General features: G+C 41.7%; 1 protein-coding gene across 1 annotated transcript in view; it reads left to right on the top strand.

The window, feature by feature from the left end:
- The first annotated feature begins 4,380 nt into the window (after positions 1-4,380).
- CALD1 (caldesmon 1) overlaps positions 4,381-8,772 on the top strand; it is a 206,954-nt gene continuing 202,562 nt past the window's right edge. Inside the window, exon 1 of the mRNA XM_010831642.1 lies at positions 4,381-4,712. The gene's annotated coding sequence lies outside the window, so the exon portion shown is untranslated. The remainder of the gene's footprint in view (positions 4,713-8,772) is intronic.

Here is an 8,772-nt window from a genome sequence, read left to right as displayed (position 1 = left end):
GTGAGTCAGTTCTTCGCATCAGATGGTCAAAATATTGTAGTTTCAGCTTCAATATCAGTCCTTCCAATCAGTCCTACCAAGCATTATTTTTTATCTATTGAGATGAGCTTTCACTTTCCTTTTTTCTATTTTTATAGACTTTTAAACTGCTAATAGTGTATAATATATCAACAGATTTTCAGATTTTGACCATCACAGAATTGGCCCTTTATATATATATATATATTCTTAAATATGGTTTAATACTCTTCTCCATTTCTGTACATCACAACACCAAGATTTTGCTGTTTAGGATCTCTCTGTAGAGGCTATAGAGAATGCAAAAGCTACGGTTTTCACCCCCTCTTATTTATGTGTTTGTATTGTGTAAGTGTAATACATATCAGTATATACTGATACACACATCAATATATAATGCAATATATATCACTGAAGAGAACACATTGATTAAAGAAAAACAAAAATTTGGCATCATTTCCAAACTTAAATAGTAAAAATAAAAACTGCAAAAGGAGCTGCATACTCTAAATGTATCGTGTGAAACAACAAGCATATTCAAAAATGTAAATTTACATCCAATTTCTCTGATCTTGTCATATATCACATTAGACCCATTTACAATGGCAAAACCCTAAGGTACTGCTGTGAAGAGAGCATGTTTGCTTGCTCTTGGGTGTTCTGCAAACAAACAGCAGAGCCCAAAGAAAAAGCCTGTTCTGGTGAAGCCTCCCGCATTGGTGAATACCAAAGAACTGACTCTTCTTACTGGGTTGAGACATCAGGTTATACATTGACAGACAGTCATTTGGACCTCAGAGTACAGTGTTGAGAACCAGAAGCTTTACATTTAAGACATACTCCCTTCATTCAAATGAAACAGGATTACTGGAACGATAGGCAGGTCTTCAACCTGGGAACAAGGAGTTGGTTCAGACCAATAAAGCTACGAGTGACTGAGTCAAGTCAGTGAAGAACAGCAGTCAGGCACTAAAGTGTTAAAAGTACCCAATTTGAAAATCAAATGCACCCCACTACCCTAGCAGTATGGGGTGATACCAATCGACTTTTAAAACCTGTGGTCCTTCAAAATCCATTTGGTATACTTTTATCCATTGCTACCACTGGGCACGTCCTATACACTTTGTTCACTGTCACCACCTCAGGCACCCTGTCCGTGACCTTGCATGTTTGCTGGGGTCAGGTCTGATTTACAACCCAGCTGTGAAGCCTAAGCTTCAGGTTTTCAGGCCCACTTTTGGGTCCAACATGGTTAAGTCCTTGGTGCCAGAAGCCGTGTCCCCATCCCTTCCCACCCCTGCCCTTCCCACCTTCCTCCCATAATCTCTCCCGTGAGAGGTGCTTGTAAGTCCCATATTTGAATGGCCCTTTTTTTTTGCACTGTTAGATTCAATATTCTAATTTTTTCATCTAGGTTCATAAGTACATTTAGTCTAATTTTCGTTTCTTTTTCCTTCTTTTTTTTTTTTTTACCATTTTTATTGCCCAACTTTGATATTAGCATTCTACCAATCTGATTTTATTGTTTATAAACTTGAGTTTCTGGACATACTTCATTTGAGTAAAAGAAGGTATGTGTGTGTGGGAGACAGGTTGTTTTACTGCCTTTTAAAATGTTTGAAATATCTGTTCAATTCTATAAAGTAGATATTTTAAGTTGAAAGAATGTATATTTTTCATGGAACTCAATGAATTGATTTTCATTTTGAATGAGAAAAGTATGGCTTGCTTTTACTTTTCCCAAATTGACACACTAGCAAAATAAAACTGCTCAGCACTGCAGGCTTGCAAATACTCAGTTGGAAATGAAAGAATACAGTGAATCATCCAGGTGTTTCCAAATGTCTTTTTAGAGTTGTTATGGTTTGATCAGGTAGATACAGCCTATGGTAGGCAAGCTGTTCCTTATCTAGGATGATCCAAGTGGGAAATATATTCCACAGAAGTTTCCTATGTAAATCCTGTATTTTTAGTGTCATTTACAAATGACTTCTGGAAAAAGTGAATATTATTATCCCATAACAGAGATTGGCAACATATATTTCTTTTCTTTCTTTTTATTCCCTTTCCTTTTTTATTCCTGTTTACTTTTTTAAAAGTAAAAGGACAATGAAAAAAGAATTTTTCTATGTCATGGTGTATATTACATGAAATTTGTTAAATTATTCTTCCAAATACATAGTTCCTGCACAATAAGTCTATTTTCAAATACACAAAATAGGTTGAATGATTGCTCATCCACAAAACCCTGGACTCAGAATTTATCTAGGGAAACATATGTCTCTTTTCTAAAGACATAATCCAAAAATATTTAGCCATTTATCTCCTAAAAACCATGCAAAATGCATGACCTTTCCATGTTTCCTGCTGATAATACTTTCCCCATTTGTAGCACAACTTTTCTTTCCTCTGGAAAGCTGGTACTTATTTTATTCATAGATGGTAAATTATGCCCTGATCCTGCTCAACCAAAGGGTATTACTCAAACAAGCAGGGAGAATGCTGCTTAGGATATAATCAGCAGTGGCCATGGAAAGCAGCACATTGAAACAGGCCTCACTGAGTTACAGTCATACTGCCTGGAGATCACAGGCACCAAGCCTGTCTGGACACAAGTCCTATCTTCACATAAACTTCACCAGCTGAGTTGTTTTCAGAGCTCAGGGATGCCTGCCCCACCAAGTGTTCAAGCTCAGCAGTTTACCAGACTGCGGAGTGTTATTCTATCTTTACAACCTGTCCCCAGCAGCCCAAACTGGTTGTGTTCCCAAAGTTTATTTCCAAATCATTTCATTGGGATCAGAGAGCATTTTCCCATAGGAACAATTTTTATAAACAGTGGTGTTCCACAAATGCCTGGTTGAGCCACAGCGTACTTGAAATGCAGCAGTGACTGTCCTATTCCCACAAGCCGTTATTTATTCTGCTTCCCTGGGAAAGTGCATTCTGGGTTTCAACTTGGGATGCCTGGAGCTCACCTCTCCCTCCGCCTGGCAGCCTTTGCTGTAGATTTTTTTTTAGGCTGTGCTGCAGTAGCCGTTGGAAAGAGGGGTCAGAGTAGCCTTTCCCCTAAAAAGGTGAGTGTAGGTTGACAGAGATGCCTCGAGTAACTTAGTGCTTCGAAACTGAGGAAGGAAGGAAGTCACCGATGGGGCTCAGTCACTTTCCCAGTCTTCTGAGGGAGGCAAAATGGGCAGGGACTTTCTCCTAAGAAGAGCTCATTTCTAATTCGGATCTTCCTAAATACGAAAAAGGCTTATACAAGTTATACCTAAGATTTCTGAAGACCATGCTTCTGGGCTTGTAATTAGCCAGGGAAAATATTTTAACTCCTTCTGGTCAGTAATGGAACAGTCTCCAAACACAGAGCAATAATGAATGAGGCAGAAATGTAGCACCTAGCCCCAGCACCTGGCTCACAATCTCTTGTTACTGAATTGAGTACTGATTGACTGAATAAATTCTGTATTGAGAAGTACAAGACCACAGGATATGTATAGACACAGGCTGCTGCTGCTGCTAAGTCACTTCAGTCGTGTCCGACTCTGTGCGACCCCAGAGACGGCATCTAGTTAATTGCAGTTCAGCATCTCCTAATCCTGATGCTCTCACGGCACGCATCCTACCAAGGTAGAGCAGTTTGGAGTACTTTCAAGAAGATGCCAGGATGGCAGTGTCTCTCTGTGGGCATATGCGTCCATCTGCAGCAACTCCAAAGCAGGTGCTAGGTCCCTTCTCACCCTCTCTGTTGTGCACAGTTTCCAGCAATATCTCTCTGTCACCAAATCAGAGTAAACAGAGGGGAGAGGGAAGGAGAGAGAAAGGTGATGTGGAAAACCAAAGAGGATAAGCCAAGTCTATAGGACCCTGCCTGGATGAATTTCTGGCAGCATATTTATTCTACTAAAAAAAGACCTGCTTTTTTTTTTGATGAGTTGTTTTTATAGCACATATTTTAGAAGGCTGTGCCTCTTTCAGTTTAAAATTTAGCCTGTACGTTGGACCTGGGTCCTAGCCATTTCAGGCTTTAAAATTGCATACACAATTAAATTCCATTTTGTATGTACAACTACTTTTAAAAGAAATAGGCTATCAACTCTTTCAATTAAAAAGCCTTTCCCAGCCCCCACCCCAATAAACGTATGGACTGTTAAGTTTGAGTTTCATGGACCGTGCTTTCTTTTTAAAGCTCCATTTGTGTTCTACAAGACAGCTCTTTCTCCAAGATTAACATTTCTTATGATTGTTCCTGACAATGGATTCACTTCCAGAGGCCCTGCTAAGGATAACCAAAAAAGGGCATGTAGCAGGCTGGTTTTGGCAGCCTGCACACAGTTTCAGAGCTTTTTAGGTCTTGGTTTTTTCTGATGAGTGATTTCCTGAGCATGCCTAGGGAATGACAGGCATCTCCACAGGCAGGCTGCATCCACCTCGGCCGGGGTGTCGTCATTGGCTGCCTATTAGAAAAACTACAGGACAATGCATACCACCGATGCCGACTGTAAACATAGGGGATATGTGTTCACTTAGCATGGACTTCTGGGAGGGGCTAAGGAAGGGCGGTCTGGAGTTTTATTGAATAGAGCAGTGTGTATTAGGCTGCCTGCCTGCCTGCCCTCTTGCTGTGCTCCTGCTTAAAGAAATCAGTCCTTCCTTTCCAACTTAGTCCCCGGGAAGAAGTTTCAGCCTACGAGGTAAGGCACAGAGGGCTTTCTTTTAATCTCCTCCAGAGAGCATGGGGGCTTTCTCTGGGTTTCAGTCAGCATTCCTGGGCAAGGTAGCTGGAGAGGCAAGATTATAAAAGTCAATAAACCACGCAAATGCTTGGGATTGGGCTTTGCTGCCCTGCAGATGTTCCCGGAAGACAAACAGGATGAGATTTCAAGTTTTGTTCTTAGAGTCAGGATGAGAGGAGAGATTATAGAGAAACTTATATTCAGGGACCACTGGCAACTTTGATAAGATAGCCTTTTGTTCAGGAGTGCCCTGGGGATTATACCTGATTGCCATAGGCCAGTGTCAAGAGTTGTGCGGTGCCTATTTGCTCATGCCAGCCGTCTCTCCTGCATCTTTTATTATCAGAGATTTACGGAGATTTTGCTTTAAAAGCAACAATAACTTTCTAGGTGGATAAGAAGCCAAAAGTGATCATTTTTAACCAAACACATTTACATTTTATTCTGCTACCAGTGTTTAAGACTTGACTTCTAGAGCTGCAAGGAGATAAGATCGGGGGTGGGGGGAGGAAGAGCACTGTCATTTAGCATGGGCTGGGTTAATGTAACTGATCTGCTATTTGCCCAGACAGAAGATGCCTCCCGTGATCTGTTTCCTATAAAACCTAATAATGAGAGAATGCATGTGCTAGTGGGTGTGTTTTTAAAAATCGCATTTCACATCTGACCAAACTATTTCTCAAGAAATCCTATTTTCTGTTTGAAAGCATGCCTGAGTGTCACTGGAGAATTTGAAAAAGGTGTAGGTTGCAAGTTTGTTCTGGGAAGGGAGGGAGCAGGCTTTCATTTCCAGACAGTCAGACATATTGGGGCATCTTAAACAGTAGTGCAAGGCAGCTAGTTGGTAGTAGCCTGGAACTCCTTTTAGAAAGAGATGATTGTAAAGGGTGGGGAAATTTTAGTGGCAATACATGGTCAAAAAAAAAGATGAGTGAGAACAAAGTACTTGGTATTCATGGATCTCATCTGTTAATCAGACTATGCAAATGGGCTTGTGAGCTGGAATAGTGAAATCCTTCTAATGTGTTTGGCAAAACCAGACGTGGATGTCTTGAACTTAAGTGAAGACTAGGTGGTATGGGGCAAGAAAGGCAAATCTGAGCATTTTTTTCAAAAATAAACCTGGATATTAAAGGTTTCCAGTTCCAAATGACTGACTCGATTTGATTTTATTCCATGAATAGAGGTGGGTTTGTGTTGAGATTCATTAAATAATCTTCTGTCTTTGTATTTAAAAGTTTGAGGATAATTTTCTTGAGAATGCTTCCCTCTCCTTCTAGAAGTGATATATGAGAACAGAATTCCCTGTGAGTTTCTCTTCCTGGAACAGTTCTGAGTAAGTGTGAAAGAAAGGCTGCAGGCAAAGCTACAGTTTGATTATTGTCATTCCCTCGAAGAGATCAAGTTCCAAACTATTTACACAGTGTTTTTAATGTCAATCAAAATATGGAGAGCAGTTTCTTTCTCAGCTGCTCTCTAAACCATGTAGGGAATGTAGTTTGGGAGGAAATCTATAATCTTGGGATTTGAGGATAAATTCCATTTTGAAACCAACATCTCTGAATCCCTGACAGTTCAAACTTTGCTACCACTGCTCTCTCCTACCTTCCCCGTGTGCTCCCCACCCCCCAAACAACCACAAAAATACATTTTCTCAAAATAATGCTTCAAGTGTTCTACTCTACGTAGTGATGGAGCAAGGGGATTTGGGCATTATACTTTAGGTAGGACTTCAGGCCACTCTTTCTGCTACTTTTGTTGAATATTAGCTAGCACTCATCTCCCCAAATAGTAAAGCAAAGGAGCACAATGAAACCACAGCGCAAAAATTTTTGTTTGATTAAAATCATTTAATAAAAAGAAATACAACAGCAAAAATGTGGACTAAAAAGACACTAGTGAAAAGTGATCTCAGCACACAGGAGGAACAGACAATAAATTGATCCATATGTAACATGCTGGGTTGTTTTCATTATTCAAAACCAGCAGAATGTACAATTTAAATAATTCAGATCAAAAGACTGCTTTAAATAAACTCACACTTCTTACATTGAAGAAAAGATTCAAACTGAAGTTTAAAGGATTTGAATGAGATGCATATAAGTATTCCCTGACAGTGAGGCCATTAGCAGTTCTAATTGGCTCTTGTGACTGGCCTGAGGCTCTGCTCTGGGGCAGATGGTATAGAGTGGTTCTGTACCTGGCCATATTTTCTGTTCTGATGAGTACAATGTACCCATGTACATTCTCACTCAGTCATGTCCTACTCTGCGACCCCATGGACTGTAGCCCACCAGGCTCCTCTGTCCATGGGATTTCCCAGAAAAGAGTACTGGAGTGGGTTGCCATTTCCTTCTCCAATGGATCTTCCCAACCCAGGGATCGAACCCAGGTCCCCTGAGGCTCCTGCATTGGCAGGAGGGATTCTTTACCACTGAGCCCCCTGGAGAAGCCCTCAAAATGTACCTTAGTAGACCTTTTCTTAAGAACACACGTAGTTATCAACATTTGTCATTTTCATGGTAGGATGGTTACTGGTTAGTCATTCTTTAGCAAGACAAAAAAATGACCTGTACATGGGCATGAGGAGGGACTGGCAGGTTCCCCATCTGCCTGCAGCCTGTCACGTGTCTCGGAAATGTGGTAGGGTGAGGCCATGGTGAGGGACCAGAGAAAATGCTGACGGGGTGGTATGCAAATAGCATGGTAGGACTAAGGAGGAGGTTAGAAAGATGCTGCCAAGGAATTTTCAGACTTTAAAAAAGAATTTTCTGGGTAAATTCTCCCAGGGCCCAAAAATAGAAACATTTTCTCCTTACTGAAAGGCCTTTATCCATCAAGTTAATTCAAGTTTGATATTGGAGAAATGCCCAATATCATTGGCATTTGGAGTAGTTGGTTAATTTAAAGAGATACTTGTAGCTCTGGCTTCACTCCTGAGAGTCAGTCTGAGTACTGGTTTTCCTATTTAAAAAGCCCAGAACTTTGAGGGAAGTCATCAATCTTTAACCTCATCTGTGCAATGGGCCTTCTAATGCTTCTCCTACCTCCCACAGTGGTTAAGATGTGTGAATGAGATGAAGCTGTTTCCCCTTCTTCTCTACAGGCTGTACGTTCCACTGCCTTCAATTTGAGTCCTTTGGACATTATGCTCATTTTGGCTGGCATCTCCCCTTCTTATCTATTTCTCCTAATTATCTGCTCCATTCTTCCTCATATTTGAAGACCTTTGAGTGATACCTGCTAGCTCCTGGTTCTTTCTAAAACCCAGAACCCAGAGTTTAGGGAATACTGGTCCACCCCAGTGTTGACTAAACTTTGGCTTTCATAATCAGAGACCAGGACAACAAAAGTTTCAGGAATCAAATAAGCTGGGTCATCAATGGTGTGAGGCCATATCCAGGAACCAGGAAATCTGAAGATCCTGGTGAATAGAAGACTAGTGACAAGGTGCTGACAACAGAAAGGCCTCGGTAAATGAGGCAGTTTCTCTGCCCTCAGCCAAAAGTGTGGAACGAATCCCAGCATGTCAGGCCTGGGTCTGTGAGGAGGCTGAGGTAATCGAGAGTGCCTGGCTGTGGTTCCTGTTGGTATTGAGACCAGAGAGAGCCATGCATCTGGCCTCTCATCTCTGCTCACTTCAGTCTTCAGCACCCCCAGCTGGGTCCCCTGTGACAGACCCTGCGTGGCATCCCTTACTTCCTACCCCAGGCCTCCGCCTCTACCAATTTCTCTAGTTCTTCCATCCCCAGGCCAAACAACGGGGCTTTCCTGATCCAACAAAGACAATTTACAGTGGCTGCTGGGCTGTAGGGTGAGGCCCAGACAATAGCAGAAGGATCAAGCCTAGATATACTCGAGATAGGGAAAGCCTCATCACATTTTTAGGTCAAGGGAGAAGGCTGAGAGCAGATGCAGAGCAGTTTCTGTGGTAAAGAGCCACTCTTCAGCTCTCAGGCTGGCTGCTGGTGGATGAGTGTTGTGAGCAGAGGGGAAAAGGCAGGGCTCATGGGGTGGC

This window comes from Bison bison, unplaced genomic scaffold (genome assembly GCF_000754665.1).
Source record: "Bison bison bison isolate TAMUID 2011002044 unplaced genomic scaffold, Bison_UMD1.0 scf7180017864530, whole genome shotgun sequence".
Lineage (NCBI taxonomy): Eukaryota > Metazoa > Chordata > Mammalia > Artiodactyla > Bovidae > Bison > Bison bison.
The sequence above is the reverse complement of the archived record's forward strand: the minus strand, read 5'-3'. Positions and strand labels throughout refer to the sequence as shown.